General features: G+C 44.3%; 1 long non-coding RNA gene across 1 annotated transcript; it reads left to right on the top strand.

Annotated features, from left to right (window-relative positions):
* The first annotated feature begins 1,647 nt into the window (after positions 1-1,647).
* LOC112954433 lies at positions 1,648-26,410 on the top strand. The gene is made up of 3 exons (XR_003250699.1): positions 1,648-1,746; positions 25,249-25,323; positions 26,124-26,410. It is a non-coding gene; the product is annotated as an uncharacterized LOC112954433 (long non-coding RNA).
* The last annotated feature ends 337 nt before the right edge of the window (positions 26,411-26,747 follow it).

The raw sequence follows: 26,747 nt of genomic DNA, 5'->3' as shown, positions 1-26,747 counted from the left end.
CAAGGAGCACAGAAATGTGATGAGAAATATGTTTTATTCCTCAGCTACTCCAAAGAGATCCTTTCATGCAAGATTTTGTATATAAGCAACCCTGGCAAGAAACAAAGAAAATAACGCCAAGGGTAGTAATTGATAGTTGGATAGTACTTGGAGAATTTCTAYGTGAAACCTCTGCTGCTGGTTTTTGTTATGAAAATCAAATGTCACTTGTGGAACTATTCCTGTTTTATAGTAGTTTGGGGCCCTCCATTCCACCTCCTGGCATTGCTTTTGTGAGAAGTTGCTTCAGAACATTTATGCCCCATTTTAGTCTATATAGACCAAGACCAGCCGTGTCTCCTCTTTTTCAGCTCTGCAGGTTTGCCTTCACAATTGGAAACAAAAACTCTCGGTGTTTTAAATGTATATTTTAGACACAGTACAAGCTGCCCACTGGGTTGTTTATGGAAAAGCTGTTGAAGCTGCCAGGAGTGCAGCAGAATACGTTATCTGCGTGTCTGGCTGCAGGCATCAGAACTAGCAGTCAAAGAGCTGGCTTTTCTAGTTGCTTATTCAATATTTGTGAATATATTTAGCCACACTTTGCAAAATAGTAGGGTCGTGTACTCTCTTTACCAACAATAATATTTCAGCAATAAATAATACAGCAGTCAGGACACCTTGAGTGGGAGGATCTCTGATGGAAGAGAAACAAAACGGGTCTGCAGTCAGATGGGTTTATAATTCCTTCCAGCTGGGTGTCTGCAGTGTCAGGAATACCCCTCACTGCTGGGATGCACCCTGCACTTCCAGCAAGAGGGATTCGCTTCTGTGAGTTCTCACTGGGACTGAAGTTATGTTCATGGGAGTAGACACTTAATGTCTGCCTGCAAAGTCTGTAGCACAACAGGGTTCTGCATCCAGCCAACGTGAAGATCTTATCTTTGAAAATATTCTTGCCTTTCCACCTGCATGCGCTTGAAATATTGCCAGCGGTGGGGGGAAAACAAACAAAAACAATCAATCAGAGTATCACTAAAATCCATAGGCAGAGAGAGCTTCAGTACTGCTGGTCCCCATGGACATCTGAATCCCCGAGGCATTTTTGGTAATCTCAGCCTTAATTATTACCTCTAAACATTGTGCTGTTAGGAGCAGGTGAGTGTGGCTGGAGGGAACTGGCAGGTATCCAGTGAATTTCTATGCTTATTAWCATGCTAGCTGCGTATCACAGAATGGAGTGTGTTTGTTTACTGTATTTCACAACTTTGGTGACTGCAGCTTAGAAGGATCAGTAGTGTAACCAGAAATCTCTAGTCAATTGGGAATTTGCAATGTTCCAAATTCCAGATTAGTACCCTTAAAAAGCATCTTTCTTCCCTGAGTGTTGCCGTATATGATGATTTTGATGTCTTTCATGGGCAATATTGACAYTATCACTTTTTTCCTCTAAATTCCTGTCAAACATTTTTTAAAATAGTTGCTTTTAGAAAATTTTGGAGTTCTGGAGTTTTGTTCTTGATATCTATTTTTTCAATTTTGTTTATATTGGTCTCTGGTACTTCCAGATGTTAAGTTGCTTGTTAATATTTTATTTACAGTAAAATAATTGCCTTTTCTAACCTCTAATTTATCCCAAATTATTATCTTTAATTACAGATCAGTTTTATTCTTCATTTCATGATATGTCAGTGTGAAAATGAGAAATTGGAAGTACAATAAATTCAAAATGTCGATGTTCCAAGTGAAACAAAGGAATCCCCAACTGTAAGTTCCAAAAGGATTTTTTTCAAATTCTTTTCATTGCTATTGATATGTCACTGAAATATGGAAAATGATTTTCTATAAATAGCTYTTCCAAAGATAATTTGTTTAAATGAAGAGGTGGTGGAGTGTTTTTGTCTAATACCATTAAAACTAAACTCCTATAAGGAAGTTATGAACAACGTATCAGTAATTCTTTWAAGAAATAACAAGAAATTCTCATGCAAAGCTGTAAGTATGCAATAGTTGTGAAATAGCAAAGATAAATTTAAACAGCAAAACTCTTGTGCTATGACATTTCTTTACCATCTTCCACCATTTCATCTTTAATCAGGTAAAGCCTTTTCGTTAAAACCTCATCCCTTTTATTTCTGCAGCAAGKAACCTGTTAGGAAAACGGAATGAAAATTAATTTCATGTAACACTGGTAATTCTGGTGTGTCCCATCTTGCTTCCTCTCCAGTTTGAGTGCCTTCCAGGTGTGCACTGAGCAGTGTAAGTAACATCTGGCACGTGGTCGTGCTCTTGTTCACTGCCTGGAGGAGAATCATTTGCAGTCGAAAGATTTGTTCAGAATTCTTTTATTTAAATAAGTGCACGCATGATGCWAAATGCGTGCTAGAAAAAAAAGGCCAGGCCAGATGAATTCATCCTAGTATGGAGGATGATGAAATTTGTGAGGATTCCTGCATCTTGTGAGAGATACTAATGTGATGCATTGACAATACAGCAGAAAGGTGTTTTCTCCACATGACGGAAGCAGTGTTGCTGATCAGCCATTTTTTTAACCCCCGTCCTGGGATTATGATGATGTTTCCAAAAAAGATGTGATGAAAAATAATAACTTTTTTAATAAAAGGGAGATTTTTATGTGAGTAAATGCAAATGTTTGTCTTATGCATAATGCAAATGGACAGACTTTGAGGTGGAGCCTTGTGTATAAGGCAAATTAAAGGCAAATAAGGCAAATTTCACCAGGCGCTTCTATCAGGGGGCTCAGATTTGGCAACCTGGAGCTGGGATGGGAAGTGGAAACAGAAGCCCTGCTATTCTTCCTGGAATGCTGTATCTCGAGCCAGCTCCATGGGAGTGATTCGAGTGTGTTTATTGCTCTGTGCTGATTTTTTTTTCTTGTATTACCATATGTAGAGCTATGTCCCTGGCAGCTGCTGCCAACTGTCTTCCTTAGGGCTGCACAGGAGTCCCCTGCTGTCCTGTGGGACTCCTGGTTGTGTCACTGCATGATCTCTCTGCCTCRCTTATTGTGTGCATATCCAGAGGCACAGCCTGCCGGGAAGAGCTTTGCATCTCTTTCTCTTTCCCAGCTAGAGAGGAAGAAGGGAAACGGAAGGGAGAGGAAAGGAAGGAGACCCAGGGAGACATACGAGTGCCAGGCATTGTCGTGAGCTCTCGCTGCTCTCTGCTTCAGTAGCTCCAGCTGTAAAATGAGAATATCTCTGCATTTTGGTGGGGTTGGTTTTGACTCTTCACAGAAACGGGAATGCCTATAAAAACTGACTGTTGTTTACAGTTAATCCTTAAGTATTGTCGTTCAGTATCCACACCCATTTTTTGTTCCTCATTTACAAGATAAGTTGATTTCCTCATCAGCAAAACACCTCCAGGCACCATAAGCACTGGTCCCTTACCATGTCTACCCTTGTTTTGAAGACAGAAACTGAGAGGTTATTTTTGGCAAAATGAGTACTTTGATCTATTAAAGAAATACAGGTTGATTTAGCAAAACCTTCACAAATGATAGAAGTTTTTGTTGCTTGGCTAATGTGGCCATCATCTCTTACTTGGGTTAAGAGATTGGGGTTGTATTTTTATGGTGTCTAAGCACATGAAAACGTAGTTGATCCTTCCGGCAGTGCAGGATCTGCTCTGGAAAGCTACTAGTTGGGCAGCGCGTTCTTCCGTAACACGACATCCGTAATGAAATTCAGCAAGTAGGGATGTAAAAATGGAACAATGCGAGGAAGGTGGTCTTTGTTCTGTGGCTCTCCTGCCCTGCTTTGTTTCCCATCTGTTAGCGACCGTCGTACCCAGCGTCTGTCTGGTTATTCCCTCTCTTTTGCTCTGCAGCTTCCATCTGTGGAATGCTGTTGATTATGAAGCTTTCCCAACCATTGGAGGGAGGATAGAGTGGAGACCAGAATCAGGAGCTTAACCTCAAATACCCTGTTGATGTAACACTTTTGATGTAAAAAAACAAAACCAAAACAGTTATAGAAATTGGGAAAAATGATGTGCCTTTCTTCAGGCTATTGACTTTCCTTACAGAGCAATGCAGCGTGTTGTCCTTCTTTTAGAAATCTCAGAGGCAGTTTGAACATCACCCCCTGGGAGGACTTGTTCTCATCCAAGTGTGATGGTTTTTCTGACTAATTTGAATTTAACCTTATTCAGCTTTATTGCTGTCAGGGCTGTTGCTCAAAATAGAACTTTTCATAGGTGAAAGTCTAAATGCTGAACTGGCAAGAGGAAGACTCATGACAGATTTTTTTAAAATTATGACTCTATTTAAAATTCCACTTTAAAAATTAATGTGAGTTAATTTCAGGCTGATATTTCTGCATGAAGTGCCTTTCAGGCAGGCAGTTTCTTTTCTCCTTATGACTCTTACCCCTCTTAGATGACCCAGTGAAGGGGCACCCCTAATTTCTGTGTGTCTGAATAATACTCAATGATTAGCACTTCTCTGAGGTTCATGAGCAACTCCATTTACTGAGGTCATGGTATCTCTCTAAGGTTTCTAAAAGTCATTTGTGACAGTTTAATGTGATTAATTTTCTACTGCCAGATATTTTTAAAGGCTAATTTCACAATTCTCTGAATTATTCTCAATAGAGATGTCTAGATTTTTTTTCCCCTTTGTCCCCCATAAAGTTGCCATGTTTGAAAATGTGCTGTTTTGCAGAGAGACTAATTCAGTTAGATTCTGAAGGTTTTTCTGCTTTGATGAACTTTAGGAAAAGGTAGCAAAAAGAAACGTTTGGGGATGTTAAGAAAGATTACTTTCCTTGCACAGCACAGGTAGCATCTTGAAGAAATTCTGGAATCCACCAGGAGCCTCCTCTGAGGCCACGGTGCTGTGGTTCCTTGAGCCGTGTTGCTGTCCTTATGGTTTGCTACCGTTTTCCAGCTGTTGCTCCACGTGCCACACTGGTGACATTTGTAGCTAGTTGTTGGGAARCTGAGCATGAAATCAAGGAAAAATTGGAGAAAGTTGTGGAGTAAAATTGTATTCTTCCATTGTGATATAAATGATCCATGTCATCCATAAAAGTTCTTTGAAATAAGCTGGGGATTAGCCTAGGTTGGGGAGGGCAGTGGAGCATCTGGACCCGTGCTGATGCGCATTCTGTAGCGAGTAATTCTGTGCAAACAGGAACCCATTGAGGCCTGCCCTGCAACGTGGAAGGGTCCAGCTCGCTTCTTGTAGCTTCTCTGGTATGATTTAAGTTGAGTCAGGGTTCCACATGGCTTTCAGTCTCCCTTTTTTTTAAAAGGGGACCAGCGATGGGAAATGTTATGATTTACTGAATCTTTATTTTTTTATTCTGCTCACACATCAAGGATGCTGCGACTGACGTTTGAGTCAGGCAAATGGATTTGTGTGATACCTGCCAAACCATGTTCCCTTTGCATGAATGCTGACCCTGTACAGGCTTGACATGAACTTTCTCTTTGTTTGGATCTCAAGATCTGCTATCAGAGTTTTCTGGTGTTTGTCCTGGAACTATGGAGAATTTTTAGTCTTCTGGGGACTGTGGGTGGCTAGTTGGTGGAATCGGCTTAAGCTAGGGATGTATTTGATGTTCAGAGTCCAGAAATGAAGGAAAGAGAAGTCAACATTTACTATATGTGGCATGTCATTATTTTGAAGATGTGCGATCACCCGTTTACAAAGAAGCTTTCTTGGAGGTGAGGGAATCTGGATGGTAGGAGCCCTCTTGCCTGTGTCTGCTGGCATCCCTGGAATGGTCAGTGGTGTGATTAGTGGCCAGCTTCCCCTGTTAAATAAAATAGCTTGATGAAATCCAGCGATGTGACTGAGTTTATATGAAAGATCAACATGAACATGAGAATTGCTTGTAAATTGACTGGTTCCTCTGTTGTCTTGGCAAAGCAGCAGTGAGGCTGGTGTAACTTCTAGTAGTCCTGGATGGTCAAGGCTGATGGAAATGGTACTTCCCCTTCTCCTGCATGTTTTACATAAGGGCCATCTGAAATAGTCACTCAAAGAACACAGGTTTCTGAATAGGGATAATTTCCCCTATTCATGTATCAAGTCAAAATATTGACTTGTCTGAGGTCAGTGTTTGGCTTCAGCACATTTCCTGTAGGTGAAATACTGTGAACTGTAAAATTGTCTGGGTAGATGTTTAAGCATAGATAATTATCATAACTTCAAGAAACTTATATATGTGAAAATATCAGCATTGAAGATCTCTCTGGGCCAACTCTTGGGATCCAGCAGTTTCTTTTGGTTTTGTGGGTTTCTGAGAGGCTACCCGCTTTGCACTGCTGGTTTCTGAAGATGACAGTTTTGTTAAAAATTCTCAGCAACATCTGGAGTTCTCTTACAGCCAATTGAAGTGGGAAATAYTAAGCTTGAGTGAGCAGTTTGCTTTGTATCTATTTGAGAAAAAAAAAAAAGGAGGAGCAAAGAAACATGTTTTGATACATTCAAAAAATGCTTGTCATARCATTGTTGTTCCTGTGCCTGCCAAATCCAAGAACTGTTCAGGCGTGGGGAAAAAGAGGGAACAATCAGCTCTGCAARCCTAAAGGAGATATAAGGTTGGGAGATGAGAAATAGCCACGTGGGATGCTCATGAAAAAACTACTTTTAATCCCCTGCTGGTTCTACAGCTTTCTTTAGAAAGGGAAAAATTATAGGTAAAGAGAAGATCCCTGGATAATGTGCTTGGTCACTGTTTGTAACCCTCAGCTTGGGGCCAGAGGCTGTCCTTGCAGGCAAAGGCAGGGCTGTCATGCGGAGAGCTGGAATTCTCCTGGTTCATGCCTCCCATCTACAGGTGTTTCGGAGAAGAGTGTTGCAGAAAGGAGGGAGCAGCGCTCAGAGGCAAACGTGAACAAGGAGGCAGTGCAGTAGATTTGGGTCCTGCTTAGTTTTTGGAAAGTGATATAGCTGAGGAAGCTTTATAACCAATTGAGAAGATTACAAAGAGTTGGGGAATGGTAATATCAGCTTTGTGCTGTTGAGATAAAGACAACTTTGCAGTACAGGGAGCTTGTGAAAATCCTCAGGATTACATGCGGCATTTATCCTTATGCATCACTGTAGGAGTTATGGACAGTGGCCAAAATGCCATCTGCAAGTGTCCAACAAAAGACCCAATCTTTGCAGAGCAGAAATTGTTTCTCCACTCATTTATTCCCCACTGCATACATGCCAAGCAACGCTTCCAGCCAAGCTGGCATGGAGGAATTTTACAAGATTAGCAGGGAATGGACTACAAGGAGAGAGCTAAACTTGTCTGGCTTCAAAGCCAGGTATATGATCTCTAAATTAAAATTACCTGATTTATGGCATCTAGGAGGATTGGTTTAAAAAAAAAAAAAAAAAGAGAGAAGACAGAAAAACCTAGGGGATAGAGGAGGCAAATAGCCATTGGACTGGAAGATTTCTTTTGCATCATAGTGGTAAAATGCATAGCTCAGACCTCTGAAATGGGATTAATACTGGGTCCCAAACCAAATCATTCTGAAATGCAGAAGGGGGTTGATATATTACAATCAAAATGCAATATCTCAAGACAGCAGCTCATCTGTTATCACAAAGAAATATGATGGAAAGTGCATTAGAAGTTGGAATTTGTCCCCATTGGGAGAACTGCAGTGAGTCAAGGTGATGTATGGGATCTGTGCAAAGGGAAGAGAGTGCATAGCCTCCCTTTGATTTATCTGTTGCATAATCTCCACCATTTTCCATAGTGATTGTATTCTTCAGGCAGCCAACTGCACAGAGAGGTTCCCCTGAGCTCCTTTGCYGTTGTGCTGGTTTGTCAGTGTGGAGGAGCTGTGTTGGAAAGGTGGAGGCACAGCCGAAAAGCAAGGAGGTACTTTTAGCACATCCCCAAAAGACCTTGTGCAAATATAAATCCATGGGGAATTAACAGGGAATTTGGTCTGTCCAAGAATGGATTTGAATCAGAAAAGCACTTGGCTAACCCCAGCATCAGCCTATAAGTCACAGGGATTTAATACTACACTTCTGTACGGCTGAGATCAGCGCTGGACCCAGTAGATTTGAGTAAATCTGTTTTGCCACGATAGTGGATTTCTGGGATAGGGGAAAGTCTGAAAATTCTGCAGCCTTTGCTCCCAGCGTGGTGCTCTGTGGTGGGAAGGTAGAGAGTTTCTCTCCACTGATTCCACACCATGAAACAGGATGGTTCTGCTTTGACCTTTTGCRGGCGCTGCTCTGGTGCTCACAATGAGCTCACCCAGATTGTCCCTCTGGGATCTCCTAGACCATCACTTTCCATTGGTGTGTGGCTGCACAGGCAGCTTGCCTTTGACAAGTCATACGTGTCTGACTTTTCTTTGATTTTTCAGTAACTTCTAGCACTAATGCAGGAATACAGCTGTATCCTCCAAATTTGCAACAGGCACTTTGAAAAGCGGTGATTAAAACTTTCTCCTTGACCCCAAAAGCTGAGGACATTCCAAGAAAGAGCTGTGAAATGCTTCTTCCCTGTTAACTGCCAGGATCTTCTTAGGAGTCCTCTCATATTTCATTTTGGTCTCTGCTATTAGAATAAGCCAGGTAGCGTCTTGAACAACGCTTGTTGAAAATGTAGCATTATTCTTTTATCAGGAATAAATGAAATTTATCTTATAATCCAATCACTCTTTCTGAGATGATTATAGATCTAAGCAAAGAGGAGTCAAAGATAATGCATTTTCTTCTGTTATTGCATTAGCATTCGTCATCTTTCCTTGTTTTTCATATTTTTAATTAAAAAAACAGATTTAAAGGCTGGTAAAGACCTTTATTCTTTTTTTTCTTTTTTCTTTCCTTGAGAATTTTGTTGATGACTTAAAGTTGGCATACAACCAGCATCACGTCCATGTAACTTCTCTTGCTGCTTGTTTTTGGGGTGCCATTCCAAGGAGTTACCTCCTTCAAGTCACCCTGGCAGATATTTGCCAGTTTCTCAGAAGCTCTGCGGTGATTACGAGTGGGATTTTCCTCACCTAATCACATTTGTTGGAGCACATTTGAGCTGATTCCTGGATTTATTCTAACAGGAGCTTTCAGATTCATCCACTTCACAGATAGGCAGGATTAGTTGCCCTCTAATGTGCCTTTCTCTCTTTTCACCTACTGTTGAGGGAGACTGGATGGCAAACCTAGGTTACATACTTCATTTTAAGATGCTCAAAATAAGATGAGATGAATTCCGTCCTCCACTTCCTTCAAAGCTATTTACTTGATTTTTCTCCCCTAGCTGCCTCTGGCAAGAAATTGCTTCAGAGATGGCTCCTCTGTGGAAAGGGATTCTCACCCAACCCCTCCAAGGCTTGACCTTTCCTGAGCTTTCTCATTTGTGCCAACTGCTCCCACATTTGAGACAGCCCTAAACAGTTTTCAGTAGCATCTCATGCATTCTCTATAGAGCTGTGTTTTACCTCASTCACCTCCTGGCATCCTCTTCTCAAGCAAATATAGGGCGTTTCCCTGGCAATTGCATGTGAAGAGTGACTGAATCAGTCTGGAGGTGTCTAAACTCTGTCCTCGCAGTAACATCTTTAGAGCCAAATTAGAACTGTGTGTGTGAGAGAGAGAAGGACACAGGAAAGCACCATTTCCCTGGCTGGGACAGTCATACCCTAAGAGCCTTAGTGCTGCTGGATGTTTCTAAAGATGGAAGGAAGTTGCTGGTTTCTTATGGCAGTTCTGTAGCTCCCTGAGGGATGGGAGTTCCTGCCAATATTTGTACACTGAACAGTTCTGGATAACTTGAATGGATTTGTTGTCTGTCTTTTTTTTTTTTCCTCCAAAGTGAACTTCTTTATTTGGGAACCTCAGGCACACTGGAAAGAAGGCTGAAAGGCTGGAGAGCAGCTGGGTGACATTGCATCCTCTTCCATTTCCTGTTTCCCTCTTCCATACTTCTGTTCCTACCTGCTTATCTTGAGACTCACTTCCCTCCTGTCACAGCTGCTTCATTGCTTTGGAAATCGGAATGCTGTGGAGGGAATGGGCATAGGGAAGAATTGGTTGAAGTTCTAGGCTTGCTCAGACACCTCGAGATTGGCTTTGCTTTTGCTCTAAGGAATGGAGGAGGCACATCTTKCCCCACACCCAGCCCGGGCTCAACTCTTGTCCCCACTGTATCCTGCTTCTTGAGGCCGCCCCTTCTGCTCTGCCTCTGTGTATCTGCTGCTGCGGGACTCAGGAGGTCTCTGGCAGAGCTCTGGGATCTCACACTGAGAGGGGAAGAAGAAATGCCSCAGTGAACCTCATGCAAACATCACTGATCTGGATGAACAACTTTAAGGAAGCAGATGAACAAATGATTTATCAGAAAGGCAATTTTGATCCTTCCCACGACCCTACTAAAAGCCTGCTTCATTGTGACTGACTGTGCGGCTGTCTTGATAACAAAAATTATCACCCCAGGCTTAGCCCACCCAACTTTAAACTAGTCTCTGCCTGGTCTGTGTTAACTTCTAAACAGCCTTTTGGGGAGAACAGTGTGAAAGGCGCTTCCATGGCGTTAATGGTGTTTTGGAGATGATGTCTCTTTGTGAGAGCTCAGGATGTGCCTGGTTACTAATTTCTGATTTAAGCATCTCAGTTAAGTACTTAGTGCTGTGGGATGCAGTTGTGCCTGGGGACAGTTACCCTGTTAGCGTGGCCCTGAGGGTCTTCAAGCCTTTGCTGCCATGAGTGAGAAAAGGGGACCTTCTAACTTGTGCTTCTGTGAGGAAGTGTCCTTGCCTTGTGCTGTCGGAGTGACAGTGGGATTTGCACAGAGAGTTGCAGCTCTGTGCTGGGCAAAGTAAGACAGAACTTGATTTTTGTTTGAAGGAAGACTCTGAATCTGCTCAAGGTTTGTGAGGCAGAAAAACTCGCAAAGGCTCTAGAATGGCGCTGATTTACAACTGCGCTGTGGCCATAATTTTCTTTGCTTGCTGGTCCTAGGCTTTATTTGCTGAGGGGGAATCCTGCTGTGCATGTTTCCKTGTGACATTTACAGTTTTTCTCATGCAAATTGGTGCAGCAGCAGCCTGGGGACAGCAGCTGAGAGCTCACAAGGGTTGCAGGGAAGCAGTGGCTGGGGAGCCATTTCTCTTGGGTGGGAGGAAGGAGCTACCCTAGTTGCTGTGGAAGGATAAGGATGCTCTGCAGAGCAGTTTGATGTGGAATTTTCTTTTTGCTTCAGTTTTCCCTTTTCTCAACAAAATCAAGCTAATATTTTAGGGACATGCTGCCCTGTTTCAAGCCTCTGGGTGTTTTTTTCAATGAATAATACTGTTTGGTTTATTATTTAGTTGTCTGTTTTTAAGAAAAGCTGAGAGAATGTATATAGTTCTTCCCTTTTTCCCTCCTCCCCAAGCCCTTTCACTCATTTCAGAATCAACTAATAAAGGTTTGTTTAAAAGGAGGGAGGGACAAGAAAGATGCCTTTTTAAAGCACATTGTGGTTTACATGGAACTAAAATCTGAATGTTGACTTAGAAGCAGAAGGTGTGAAAATGAGGTTCTGTAGTGGGAATTGTTTTTTAATGTTCACTACAGAGGGTGCTTTCAGGTCCCTTTGGTAGTGTGGGAAAAGAAGATATAAAAAAGGAGAATCCATATGATGATGGGGAGCCTGCAGAGCCTGTAGTGTGGCTGTGGCGGGTGAGGAGCTGCTGTCGCGCTRTAGCTGCACCGTGCAGCATAAGGGGAATCCTGCAGTGGTCCAGGGAAGCAGAGATGCTGGTTCTGATCAGAGTATGGTAAAGTACTCAGCAAGAGATGGCACTACTTTTGTTTTTGGCAAGATATGACACTGATTGATACTAGGAAGGAGTTTCAGGACTGATATTAGGCAGGAATATAGAGAGACAGTTGCTTTTGATTTACTCAATGTGCCCTGTTGATTCTTATTTTTAAACACCCTATGTTGTCTCTTTTTCTTCCTCCTTGTCCTGTGTTGAGTAGAGCTAAATGCTGTTTGCCACTGAGGTTAGTTAAACTGATTTTTCAGAAACGCTGATGAAGCAGGCCACACTTTTACTGCTGTCGTAATCTCTCAAGTTTCCTTCCTTGATTGTGTTTGTTAAACACTGACCTTAATAAGTTCAAACCCCAAGGAACGAATGGTGCAGACAGTGGACCCTGAATGACAGCCTATCTGCTTGTGTGCCTTGGAGGCCAAAATGACTTCATTACCAGGCAGTATTAAGCTGAGTGCAGCAGTTGGCAGGAGAGCTCAGCTTTGCTGCATGTGCTGCTCTACTTTTGCCCCAGTTGATCCCATGGTGTGTGCCAAGATAACTGGCACGCAGGATGTTTCTGCTGCTGGGAGACTCTTCCATTACTCAGCATGTTTACAGCAAGTGGGGGAACGTGCGTCTTGCACGTCAGACTTAAAAAGGCTTCTTAAGTAGATCCTGTCAAAGCTAAAGCAGGAGGTTTGGGGCACCTTGTGTGGGATCCATTGGTCATACATCATGAATTTGGAAGATTCCTGGAACATCTAGATCAATACTCCCATGTTACCCAATRGTGAACATGCCACAGGTCCAGGTATGTAGCTGACTGCCAGTTGCTTGGAAAAGCTGGCTGGTCCTCACCCATGGCAATGCGAATCGGGAGTCCTGGTAAGTCTATTTCTTCTGAAGAGGAGACACTTTCTTTGTCAGGCGTAAAACTACTGCAGTAGCTGATCTGTCACACACAGGAGATTGCCCTTCCCTCTGCTGAAAAGGGTTTTAGCCAAGTTCTCAGTTTACTTTGATTTCTGCCAGTTTGCCTTCAGCTCTGGCCTGCAGCACCTTCTACTAGTCTAAGCCAGTTTGCAGCTCAGATGCTGTCTACTGGCTTTGACCTGCAGAGCACAGTGTTCTTGACGTGGTTGATTCAGCTGGAATTCCACCAATCTGTCCATCCCCAAATTCATCTTTCTCTTCTGACACAGATGTTTGTTATTCCCACAGTCTTGCCCTTGTGCCTAACTTCCAGACAAAAATCTTCTACGAAATGGGCTGCCTCCTTGACCATGCTGTTCTTGTGCTTCCTCTCAGATCTCAGCTGCTGCAGCCTCTCTGCACGTTCGCTAAGGCACCCTGCTCCCCCCCAGCCGGAGGCCCTGCTATTTCAGTCCTGGCCCTGGGAGGGTTATGGCAGCAGATCGTGCAGTGACTCCCTAAGAACAGCGAGAGGCTGCTTTTGGATGGGGCTGTGCATTTTAGCAAAGTTGACTTAAAGCATCCCTTGTCTGAACTTCGTGATTCATGGGAGCAGCCTCTCCTCCATCTGTGCTGAAACCTCCCCCCAGGCCTTGTCCCGTCAGAATCGGAGAAGGAGGATGRTACCAGGCACATATATGTGCCCATCCTAGGCCTCCAGCTTCTAATCATTGCTGCCTGTGCACTTTTGATCCAGATCTTTTTGGTGCAAATACTGTACCAAAGCTACCTCTGAAAGAAAAGAATCAAATCCCCAAGTCCTGCTGAGATTTTGTGAGGGGGAGTGTTTGCAGACTCCTGTGCTGCTGCTTTCTCAATTCCTCTTGGTTAGTATGTTCTATGTGAACCTCGTCTCAGCAAGAAATCAGGCTGGGTCCTGTGTGTAGCTGTAAGTAAAAATTCTGGCAATTTTTTTCAAATGTCCTCCACAACAAGGGCAGTTTAGACGTAATGAAGTAGATGTAGAAGCAAGAGGAAGTCATTTTTATGGCTGGAAAAGGCAGATTATGTTATTTATTCAACGCTGGCATTAGGTTAGTGGCCCAGAACAAAAGATTCTGCAGGTTTCTTCTCCCTTCTGGCAAAGGCTAAGGAAATGTGGACTGCTGGAGGTGTTGCCCCTTATCTGAGCTCTCAGAGGGAGTGGGACTTTGCTCAAACTGAAGAACTGAGGATAAAAAGCTAATGGGCGACTTGTCTTCCTTTGCCATTGAGAACACAGTAAGACAGTAAATCCACGGGTTTATTTGCAGAGTCATTGTATTATCTGCATGTGACTCATTGCTGGAGATGCATCTAGATGCTGTCAGAGGTCGGGCTCTTTCCTTGAGTGACTCCCTTTCCCCTTTCTTTGTGCCATACACAGTAGGCCATGGGGCATTTACCCCGGCAGTACGTGGCCATGTGAGGGCACATGCCTTTCTTGGGAGGAAGGGAGCACATGGACTGCCCCAGAGAAGTTTTTCCCTCCTCCCTAGAGATKGAGTGCACTGTTTTTGGTCTTATCTGTCCAAGAGAGCACAGGGCCGATGTTTTTGACTTGTCAATACTCCTTTCCGACTCTGTTTTTATACTGTTCATTCTTTCTGCTCTCTCCAGTGTACCTGTTTTATTTTTGCTGCTCTTGATTTCCACATATGTTCCTTTGTGGCTCAACCTTTCCAGTTCTTTAAGTTCACGGCCCTTGTGTTTGATACAGTTTTTAGCAGCTTTGTAGTTTCCTTCACTTCTCAGTCCCTCCAGAATTTATATCACTCCATCAGACCATAACTTTTCTTCTTCTTGTGGATTCCAGCTCTATTTCTGCAGCCTGGTGTAGTAACTGAGGTCTCTCAGTCCCAGAACTACCTCACTGCATCCCTGTCACATCATCTCTGTGTCTTTGTAATGATCCTTTATTGGACTGCTATCACTTGAAGGTACTTTCAAATAAGCCCGAGCATGTTTTTGTCCCTCCATGTCTACTACTGCTGAAGCTTTGCTTGCAAATTAAATCTTCTGTCCTTGACCCCCTCATCAAGAACAGGGAYTTCGTCATCCCGTTCTCTGGTACCTGAGAATTAGCAGATGGAAATGAAGGCTCAAATGAGGCATTGATTTCTCCAGTGTGACACCATGAACACAAGATAGTCTCTAGTACTGCAAGGCTTATTGGTTTAACAGCATTTGGAGGGGGGCAAGAGCCCCCACAGGTGCTCCTAGCACAGACACTGTGATGTGTGGGCTGAATAACGATACAGGAATGCAAAGAATGATGTCCTGGTTCTCATCTTGGTTATGTTGCTGTGACACTAAAGTGAATTTTGATACGGGCTGTAGCAAATAAGATTCAGTTACATTGGTTCATTGCAATCCAGCCTCAAAGAGCATGGGGAGAGTTGGAGAACTGCTTTGATAGATCTTTGCAACTCCAMATTAGATGCGTCTCCAATATGTTCGTGTATCTGTCGTGCTGGGGAGCTCAGACCTGGCCCCGCCACTCCAGATGTGGCCTCACCAGTGCCGAGTAGACCTTCTGCCTTGACCTGCTGGCAACACTGCCTAGAGCAGCCCAGGTGCCGCAGTCTGCCTTGCCCACAAAGGCCACATTCAACATTGTGTATGTCAGGACAGTGACGTGCACTGTTATGTTTCAGTGTCTTCCCATTTAGTTGGTATCATTAGTGTTTCATCTGGCTGGTAGAAAAACTGTGGAGCTATTTCTGTTTGTATTAGAGAGTTCTTGTTTGTGCTGAGTATTCTCAGATTGTGCTTTGATAGGAAATGGACAAAAGCTGATTGAAGGGTCCAGGCAATTCTCTCCCTCATCATTGTCCAGAACAAGCATTGCTGTCGTAAGCTCCAGAAACACCTGCGGATCAAAGAATGTTCTTGGATGCCTTCTAGCACCTGTCTGGCAAGTCTTTCAGTGAAGGAGGGATGGAAATGTGGGAGCATACGAGGTAGATGTTAAACTGAGCTGCCTTTCCACTCATTTTTGTTAGTCTATTGAAAATGTTTTGGAGGCTTAAAGACCCTAAGTGAGTTTCTGCTCAGGAGTAAGAGCTTTTCACTGAGTGATTTTTTTGGTCTGTAGAGATGAGTAAATCTTCCTCAAATATTTGGAATACCTGATGGATATTGGCTTCCAGCTTTAATCACTCCTATCTTATCAGCCTCGTTAGGCTCAGGTGCCAGCTCTGAGTTTCTTAGGCTTTCCTGGGAGCAACTTTGATCTGTGCAGTGACAGGATCATCAGACGGGCTGCCTCTGAAGTAACAGAAATGGTTACAGAGACCTGTCTGTTCACTCAGCTTATTTCCACAGTGAATGTGGTGATGGGATAGTTTCCCTGAGGAAATTTTCAGATGATTTTCAGGCAGTCTCTTCCAGCAATCCCTTCTCTGTCCTGTCATCATGAACTGGCAGATGTGGAAGGAACCACTCAAATTCCTTTCTGCCCATGACAGTCTGCAGACATTCCCATATCCCCGCTCCCACCATCACCAGAAAAAGCCTGTGTTCTCAAATCAAAAAATACATCCAGCAACATAGTTTTTTCCTCATGTAGAGGGTCAGCAGTAGCTTAGCTTTGCAGATCTTAGGAAGTAAGGTTTAGATATTTGTATAAACACAACTTTTATTAAGCAAATTGCTATCCAGTTGGCTCCTTGGAGTGCTGAGCTGGGTGAATTTAGAAGCTTTTAGCCAGGATATTAGAGGGTCATGGTTATCTGTCACAGGATTAAAAAAATCCTCTCTGTGTCCCTAGGAATGCTACTTTGATAGAAACGCAGGGGGGAAAAGAAGTCTTTTGTAGTTAAGGCATTGAGGGGAGTGAGTCGTAGGTGATGTTTTTTTCACTTAAAAAGTTAGGGAAAAGCTTCAACTTAATGTGAAAACAGCCTCTTGGATGGTCCGCAAAGAGGACTTGATGCTTTCAAGCAGTGCTGTTTGCTGCATTCACCTGTATGATGGTTTTGTACCTGGTGGTTGCTCTCAAAAGTGTCAGCAGTGACATCGTACTGGTAGTTCAAGAACAAAATGAGCAACGTCCCTGCTTCTGGGGGCAGCGCTGCAGAAAGGTTCAAGCAGTGTGTGTGCACATGTACGTAGGCACTGTGTGTTATAGAAGAAGTCTGAACAATTAGGAAGGTGATGTGAACATGTCTTTGGTCTGCACTATTTGCTAGAGTAAGACAGAAAACAGGCTCTTTTCTGTCAGCTGTCAATAGCTTCAGTGGCCCATTTAGAGACTTGGCATCTCTGCAGTGTGACACTCTTGGCCTCTTTCATGTCTGCTGTGATGGTTACATGGATTATGACATTAGAGCTGTTGTGCTGGAATAAGCCTCATTGGAGAGCAGGTTTATGGCTGTGTTTGTCTCTCAGGACTGGGAGCTGCCTGCAAAGCAACATGGCAGTAGCCTGGCCTGGGAAGCTTGAATGCCATGGGTGAATTCGGAAGGCTGTGAACACTGTGCGAGGCTGGTGGCACTAGTGGCCAAGAAGGCCCCAGCAGCATCACACTCATCTCCTTTTTGTGTAACGGGAGCAGACAGGGTGCAAATGGGTCCTAAACAGGACTCTAGGCAGCAGGGAGGTGAGTGCTGTGCCCTGAAGGACTTGTCCTCTGATCCTGCAGACAGGGGAACCTGTTGCAGCTCCGAGGTGGAGAAGAAAGGCTCAGGCAGACGGAGCGGCTCCAAAAGTACCCTGGGGTCCTGCAGGGTAGCCCTGGCCAGCGGCCCCACTGAGCCCTACTGTTAGCCTTGGCCCCAGTGAGCCCTGCTGGTAGCCCCGGTCCCACCGAACCCTGCTGAGCGCAGCTCCCTGCTGCCTGCAGCAGCCCCCCTTGCTGCGCCCAAGCACCAGCTGCGCTCAGCACCTTGCCGCAGAGCAGCCCGCGGGTGCGCGAGAAGCCGGGTAGCAGATGACTTGRGAGTTAATGAGACCATTTGGAAACAAGCTCTCCTAGCAAAAATAATACCCCCCTCTTCCCTCTGCGCTCCCTCACTCCTGTTTCACGTGCTTCTGCAAAGACATTTATCATTTCTCCATCTTTGATGGTAGATTTTGTTCCTCCTCGCTTGCTTTCTCATTTTATCTTGCCCAAGGGGTCTGTGCTACCTTTTATTAGCTGACACTTTGCTTCTGCAGAGGGAAATGACACTAATGGAACGTGGCTGAGGCTTTATTACAGAAAGGCTGCTYGCACAGGCAAACCTGCAGTAATCGCGCGGGAAGGAAATCAGCCTCGGAGGCAGGTGTGAGAGCTGCCGATGGACAAGCCAGGAGGATGAGAGATGTGTGGAAGGAAAGAGTGGAGAACTGATGAGTTAAGGAAAAAGAAAGAAAKAAGGGAAAAACAAGAGAAAAATAAATCAGTCAGGCTAGAACATACCGCTCTATATCTAGAAAGGAAGCAGAAGTGGTTTAATGCAATTTACCAGCTGCATTCTGTGCACAGTTTCATCAGATTTTGTTTCATTTAGGATCCTAGCCATAGAAATGAGAAGAATTTCATCCTGTTAAAATTCATTCTCCTACTCAGAATGTTCTSCAGGTCCTGTGTTCCTGGTGTCAGTGCACAAAGGAGGGTTAAACCCAGCTGGGGTTTGCTGGGCTGGGCAAAATGGGCAACTTCGGGCAGTTGTAACCAAATGGCTGCAGAGAGAAAGTGATGGAGGGGAGACAAGAAAACAGCAGCTGGGAAGGGAGGGCAGTGGGATGGGGAGGCTTGGAGCTTGCGAAGGAAGTGACATTCACTCAGCAGCAGCTTCTGTGGCTCTTTCACTGTTACTGATGCTTGGTTTGACCTCCCCCTCTAATTTTTGTGGTGTCTATTTCATCTATGGCTCGTTAGGCAACAAGATGCTAACACTGTCTGTAAAGCTGGAGCTTCCCCTTCTCTAGGCTTCTCTGTGCTGCTTTTTTTTGTAATATCGATTTTGATGTTTGTTTGGTTTGCTTTCCCTGTCATCTCCCTTCATTCATAGAGTAGTGTCAAAGAGAACAATTTCAGAAACTGAAAGGTTTCTTTACTCTCTCTTCTGCTCTTCACACCTTTTATTTTTTTCTTAATAACATCAATTGCTTTAAGAGGAATAATACTTGGTCAGGGAATGATTCTAGCAGGAAGAGCTTGTGATCTTTCTGGACTTGCACTGTATGTAGATTTTATTGGGAATAATCTCAATAAGAAACTTCAGACATGATGCACTGCTGAATGCTATATACACCTCTGTAGCGATTACAGTACTTTATAGTGCAACTAGCACCTGCAGGAAGAATTGCCTGTACCTGTGTGCGGTCACCTCCATACATTTTTCATTTATGTGCCGCCTCTTGTAGGTAGGAATATTATTTATAGTGCAGTCTTTCTCTCTTCCTTCACCAAAGCACTTAAGGGTGTTGTATATCGTCATAATAAAACCCATTACAATAAAATGCTACTTCTGTAGTCTTCAAAAATGAAAAACAAGCAGGAGAGGTCCAGAAAAGGTGAAAAAGCAAAGGGCAGAAGAAAAGAATGAGCAGTGCAGGTGTCTGAGGAGCCATAAGGACCAAAATACAGTCAGTGCCTGGATACTTATGAAGACCTTGAGGATTTTTTTACATGCTGTAGGTGTGCCTGCTTGAGCAGGAAGGTTGGACTAGATGATCTGTAGAGGTCCCTTCCAACCTTAAATATTCTGAAATATTCTGAAATATTTGTTTGTTTTGTTTAGGAATGAGATGGGATGAGACAGAAGCAGATAAAGTTTTGATAAAAGCAGAGGGGTGTTAATGCACCCCAGGCTGGGAGCTGTTTGGAGGAACAGCGGGTGCTCATGGAGAGACTGCAGCACTGCCTCCACCCTCCTTCACCTCCATCAGCCAGTAAAACCTCCCTGGTGCAGTGGGCTGAAGTGGATTTCAGGGGAGGATTTGCATCCCTTCCTTGTACTAGGAGCCTGCTATGATAGAACTAACTGCAAATCCAGCTTATGATCATTGGATATATGAGCAAATGKGAGCTAGAGCTGGCCCAAATCACCATTTTCAGTCTTTTATCTTTCTCTCCTCTTCCTCATTTCTCTTGTAGTGGATTTGGTTTGGAAAGAGTTTTGGCTTTCTGCTCTTACTGCCAGTCCTTGGGGTAGGAAAGGCTCTCTGGCACATCCTTCTAGAGCAGCCTCTCTCTGTGCTGCTGCTTTAGGCCCAAAGCCAGCCAGCCAGCTCAGTTTCACACATCATCATCTTCCATCTCTCCAGAAGTGTTTCTCCACAAAGAGGTCACTGTCCTCTTGAGCATTTGGGGTACCCAAGGATTTACCACTTCTTGGAGGGCCATCTATGATTTGACTCTGCTCACAGTGCTGGGTGATGKGGCTCGTTCATTACGCAGTCATGGAGAGATGTCGGGGAATCTGCTGACCTTGTTGTAATTAATTGATGGTGGGTAATGACTCTGTGTGACTCATTAGATACAGAAAAGGGATCCAGTGCTTCTACATTTAGGGTAATTGAAATTTGAGACATTTATTATTTTGGGCACAATACAGTAACGTGGGTCTTTTAACCTTAAATTAATTATTTTAGACATTTACAGGAAGAAAAGGAGGTTGGAGAATAAGGGAGATAGAAGTAGTCCCTGTCTGAAAACATGGGAGACTTGGGAACTTGGTGCCCAGTCAGTGAGCTGTGAACCTTGTTTAAACATTGAGGTGAGCTGGCCAAACGCTGCTCAGGCTGCAGGCTGCTCTGCAGGATGGATGCTTGCGGAGAGGCTGCATCAGGGAATACACGGACTGAGGGACCAGTTGCTGTTCCTTTCCAAATGCCAAAGCTGTGACCCAGTAACTGTTTGGAAGTCGCCTGACTRCTTGGATAGGCGAGAGCAGAGCTAGGGCTGTGCAGTGCAGCGGGGACGGCGCTGGGTTAGAACTGAGAGTTCCCAGGCTTAGAGCTTGAGACTGTGACTTGGAGGGAATCATTTCCCCTCTGTTCCCTCTTGCCCACCCTCCCTCCCCCACCCTTCTGCAGGAGCTTCGTGGCTCCTTCCAGGTAGGGCTCTCCCTGGCTGCACATGGTTCCGCTCCCAGCAGTGTTCCAACCGCCTCCGCAGCGGTGCCGGTAACAACCCTGGGATGTCTGCTGTGTCCCCCGGGGGAGGCCTGAGCATCAGCCAGCCCCGCTGGTGCTTCTCCCAGAGAGTCTCAGGAGCCTCACAGGCTCTACTCAGGTGAGCAGAGACAATTTTCTGTGAGAACAGCTTTGCCAGTTGAGTGCCTTGCCTTGTAACAACCTGTCATTATGGGCCTCACCTGCTATTTGTCTATATAGCAGCTTGCACAATTAAGGGGATAGAAATACAATAACCAACTAGCTAAGTAAAGGCATCATAAATTGGCTAATAAAATCCATTTCCCTTAGCTGTCCTCTTACACTGAGGACCCAGCCTGAGCTTTTGCTTCACAAGCAAGGAACCCGCATTAATTTTTCAGTCTGTTATTTGAAAACAAACAGACAAATAACCACTTGCTTCTGCCTCTACCTCCCACTTGCATGTGAGCATGAGGTGGTGGCACAGAATGATGCAACAGAAAACAACAAAACCAGATGCTGAAGCCAGAACCTTCCAGCATAGTGATGCTCATCTTGACAGAGGGATCTTTCTCCATTAGCTCTAAAGGGAGACAAAGTTTTTTATTTTTAACCCCTGCATGCACAGAGGAGACCCACAAAGTTCATTGTTCTCCCCTCCTCCCACCCTGAAATCCTTTAAGGTGTCACTGAGAGGCCCCCCTTGGGGATATGTTTCATTTCTAGTTAGAGAGTCTCCTACTTTTAGCCCAGCCCAGATGAAAGTTCTCAGGCTGGACACCCAGGGACTGCTCTGCTGCCAGGGAGCGCCGCTCCCAACCGTTCCGGCCGGCTGGATGAGCTGGAGGGAAAACAAATCCAAGTAGCAGTTTTGTGGTGTCCTTGACTGGCCATGCAGGACAGAGCCTTGGCTAGAGTCGTTGGCACGGGGGATGACAAGAGCAAACCTTTATCTTTCAGTTGCTTCCCGTTCCGTTTACATCTTCCAAGTGAGACTCCAAGTATTCCAAGTATCTCCTGAGGCCAAATTGCTCTGGTATTTCATAGTCAGTTTTGCCTTGAAGTAAGACTGACAGTCAGTTTTACTCCGCTACTATAATGCCAACTCCTCTTAAGTTGCTGTTATCATTCCTAAGGGCTAATCCTGCTTTCTATACTCCGATAAAATCAGGGCATGCATCTAAAAATTCTCCAAAACGTATTAAGCGGTTTCTCTCAATAATATTTACAGATTTATGAAATGCAGCAAAATGTGCTACTCTGCCTCCCCTGAACCAAATGATAAGAAGTTGTGACAAATACACAGATAGTGTAAAGTCTGGCTCGCTTGGTGCATCTGGACTGAGTGTTCTTGTGCCTGCCCCAGCATGACAGGCTGGTTTAGTGACTCTAAAGCCCAACACCTCCCACTGGTGCTTGCTGCTTTCTTTTTCATTTCTCTTTGGAAATCCCAGTTCATTTCATGGTCAAATAACCACCCCCTACAGTCCCCCTTTGTTTATCAGAGACCTGGCACCGGATGAAAGGACCATATAGATAATTTATGGGAAATTGGTAATTGAATCTTGGCTGCTCTCATAAATCATGTCACCTAGCTATCAAACAGCTGTTGTAGTGTAACAGTCCAAAACCCATATAATTGATGACTTCTTTGCAATACTCCAGCACACATGACTGGTGATTTCACTTCAGCTTTTTCTTCTCTCTCAACGATGTTTTGAAGTTCCCACTGAGCAAAGCTCAGCTGTATGGTGTCTGAATGGCCCTGCAAACTGARTGGTCAAAGTCATTAAGTAAAACGTTGATAAAGGGAGACCTTAATTGAAATTGATGAGCAAACTGAAAGGTCCTTCTTTTAAGCTAGTTGCATGTGAGCTTCTACAGCCAGCAACTGCACCAGAATGTGGATCACTTGCCTCAAGATTCCTGTTGAAACCATCCCTTTAGCTAATCCTGAAGGCAGATCCTCAGCAGTTGAGGGCTGAGGTCAAATACCACTTAATCTCTTTCAAGTTTTTTTCATGAAAGTTCTGATGGGCATTTGAACCCTGGTGGCTGCAGAGGAGGCTCCTGTGCTTTTGTTTCAACAGCGTCTTTCCATCCTACTACTGCAGGAACTATTCCACCTGACAACAGGGATTGTTTCATTGCGATAAATTATATCAGTACTTTCTGTTTTATCCAGTACATCTTGATCTTTATTTTGGCTGCAGGTACATGGTAAAAAAGTTCCCTCTTCCTCTTGCACAAGTTATATTGATRTGACTGCAAGGAAGAGAGTTCCTGTATTTCCTAGGTTCACTGCCTTGCAGATAGACTATTGACAAGTCTTGCAAAACACCAGGGCTTTCAAAAATGTCTTTCTGCAAAAGCTGTGAAGCTCAGGCCTGGGGATAGGTTAAAATTGCAAACTGTGCTGGGTTTGAGATGTTCTTCTAGCCCTTCCTGTCCTGGGGTGTTGTGCCTGAAGGCTCAGCAGCAAGGATGGCATCTCTGCAGTGTTGGCTTTGGAAGCATTTTAGGTGCGGAAACTTTTTATCCTTCTATATGGATGCATCAGTGTAGAAGGGAAATGAACTGGGATTTATAGAAAGCTTTAGAACTTGGCTGAYGCTTTTAGAACCAGCTGATGCTTTTGCTGGCTGTAGTGAACTAATGAGGCTAGGAAAAAATAGAAAACCTGACCCAAATGTTCTATGCTGGACAAACATAAACTTGAGCCTTTTAATGATACCCCAGTAGCTTTGCTCCTTCCAAAGCTTGGAGATGCCTTTACCTGCTCTTTGGGTTTCACAACTCACCCTGAAACACAGATTTTGGACCTAGGTGGGTGCCCTGAGGACTCTGCCCTGCCAGGAAGGTAAAGTACTGCGGGAAGAGCTTAGCTGCTGTTTGCTTGCATGGGAGGAAAGAGCTGTTGTACTCCAGGTTGTTCAGGGCGATGTTTTGTGGCTGAGCCTGTAACAGGGTGCCTGTGAGCCTGTGTGGAAGCAGAGCAGTGCTGAGCCCAGGGTAGGCCGCCAAGCGTCCTTGGTGTCATCTCAGTGTGGTCGATGCTTTACTCCATCTGATTCAGTATGTGACCTGCTTGCATAAGCAGCCCTGGTAACCTTGACTCTACCCTGCTGAAGTCTGTTCCACTCTTAAATTGGGCAGTTAAGTTTGAGCTAGGCCTAAACTCCTATTTCAAGACATGACATCTTTTTCTTCACCTCCCCCTGGATAACAGTGGAGAATTCCAAACCGCTAGGGAAGCCTAACTGTGCCTGCCCAGTGAACCCCTACTGCCTGCTGCGTGGAGGAGACAATTCTTGTCTTGGAGTCCCCATGTTTCTTTGTAGTGAAGCTTCTGCTTCTCCTGCCTCCTGCTGCTTCTGCGTGGATGGCAAGGAGCAGAACTGTGRGGTGCTCCCTGCAGCCCTCAGCCAGGCAAGGCTTAAATCCCCACGATTGAAACCTGCAGCCTGYCCCGTACTGCAAAAGAGCTGCGAAAAGCAAGTCACAGGGAGAGCAGCATGGAGGGAGAGYGGCCGGGAGCTGAGCTGCCTTGCAGATCACAGACTCTCCTACAAAATTGGAGTCTCATGTTGGCTTATCTAATTATTATAATTAGGTGTAAAGTAATTAATAATCTGGCTTAATTTCAACCTACTTTGCTCAATTGCAGTTCATTACATGGAAAATCAGTGAAGTCTTATTTCGCTCTTAAGATCATCCAGAACAAAGGCGACGCACAGATGCTGCGTTTTTTAAGGGCCTGTATTTTTAAATTAATTTCAACTTTTGAAACAATTAATTTACTTGTAACATCTAAGGAAACTCATGCTCAGCTGTAGCGTGTCAGCGCTGTGAGCTCCGGGGAGCTGGGCTGTATTGCTCAAGTGTAACTAGGAACCCAAATCTTGTTTCCAGTACAGTGTGAAGCTTAGCTTGAGCTGAGGAATTGCGGCCTGGTGGTTTTTGCCAGAGAAGGATTAAATTCCCCCAGGGTACAAGATGCTCTACAYGAGCTACCATTTCTTTGAGATGCTGAGAGCTGTTGATCCTTGCGGGTTCGGCGGGACGGAGGTGCTGGTTTTTGTGGCAGCCCTGGCCGCTGTGCCAGTCTGCAGAGCAGGGGCTGTTCTCTGGGGTGGAGCAGCGCGTGGCTCAGCCCAAGGGACAGATCCAGTGCTCACAATGGAGAAACCGTTTGCTGCCTTCAGCTTGCCCAGGAATGCTGCAATTAAAGCATGCTAYGTGCTAATTAGCCCTCCAAAAAGGGGACCTTCCCTCCCCTTGACAGTTTTCTCCACCTGCTTTTCCCTACTCTTCACCTGTTGAGTGGTTGATCTGCTTGCAGCTCTTACAGCGGGTTGGGACAGGTCCCTTTTCAACAGACAGGTAGAGAGTTTTTGTGCTGCACCACAGATTTCATATGAGCCTTGGACAAATTGCTTAGTTTCTCTTTATTTCTTCTCCCCTTCAATGAAAGTAATTCTTTTTTTTTTTCCTCAGGAATATATGGAGGCAGCTTCAGATAGCAAAGTCTTGCTAATTATTTGCCTCTCAGCCCTGCTCGAGGCTGTCATGGTAAGTGCTGCACAGATACAAAGAGGGAGGCAAAATCATTTGCCTCATGTAATGAGGAAAGACTGATGTTTGCCTTGCTCTAAGGGGAAGTTTGCTTTATACCATTTCCAGCATCATTCACAGCAGACTTGTCTAAGAACTTGGATCTATAACTTGGTRTTTTCCCCTTTTCCCAGTTGCTGAGTAAATTTAGCCACAAACTAAGGCTTGAGACTAGTTGTTTTTCCTCTGCCACTGGTAATACCCTTAGCAGATAAAATCTGTGGGTTGAGCGATGAGAGGAAGGGGCTTCATTACATATTTCAAAACACTTAAGCATTTCCGTTCCTCTGTCACGGCTTGCTGGATACCACGGGGAAGTGTAGGCTCTTGGACACAAACCTGAGAAAGAGTGAATGCCAGAGGTGACAGGGAAATGTGCTTTTAAGCTGGAGATAGACAGAAGCTCACATTTGAGTAGCCTTAGTATGTAGGCAAAGATAGTTTATAGTTCATTTCATGTAGTTGCTTGTTATCAATGCTGCATCCATTCTGAATTTCAGGACCTAGGTTATAGAATATCAAGGTAGATTCTCTTTTATTGCTGCCTTAAATTTGCTATGGTGTCCAAATACCAGCTCTTTGTCCCAAACTCCTGTGCATCCTTGGTTTGGGCCTCTTTTGTACCAGCTTCACGTTACAGTAGCACCGATGACATTGGTAATATTTTCCCATATTTATCTCAAGATTCTGTAAGAATGGAACCTCAGCTTTATATCTGGTGATACATATKTATGTTCTGCAAAAATGTCTTGCTGTAGGATACCCAATCCGTGATGAATTGTGAGCCTCTTCAGGAAATTACCATCTACAAGGGCACCCTGTCAGAAGGAGGGAGAGAGTTTACACTGATATGCAAGTTACATTTAAGAAGAACTGAAAGTCTCAGACAGCGTAAGGCAAACTCTAGAACAAGCTGTCAGAACAGTGCAACCTTTAATATTCATATATCTATTCAGGATGCATCACTGCATAATGCGTATTGCAGTCATCAGAAACACATGTTTAGCAGCTAGAAACAGTAAAATAACTTGTTAAAGCTAAAATGTAAATTATGAGACCGATTTACCTTTGCATTTCTAGTTGCTTTGTGCCAGATATTTTACAAAGGAGGCATGAAAATCTTATAAATGGTTTAATAAATCAGATTAATGCCTTTTTCTTCTTCTTGGAAAGATCTAAAGTAGACAAAATGTACCCTGAACCTGTATGTCCTTTTCTTGTATGTCTGTTACAGCCTTCCCCTGTGGCTGTTTTTCTGATCTTCCTGGTATACAGGGCAGGGGAGAAAAAGAAAAGACCTGTTTTAATACTGGTTTGTCTCTTCTTGCTGAAAGAGCAGCATTAGAAGGTTTCTGCAGTGAGAAGCCCACCCCTGATAACAC

This window comes from Nothoprocta perdicaria, unplaced genomic scaffold, assembly GCF_003342845.1.
Source record: "Nothoprocta perdicaria isolate Ctin4 unplaced genomic scaffold, notPer1 scaffold_5, whole genome shotgun sequence".
Taxonomy (NCBI): domain Eukaryota; kingdom Metazoa; phylum Chordata; class Aves; order Tinamiformes; family Tinamidae; genus Nothoprocta; species Nothoprocta perdicaria.
This window is presented reverse-complemented; position numbering and strand designations above follow the sequence as displayed.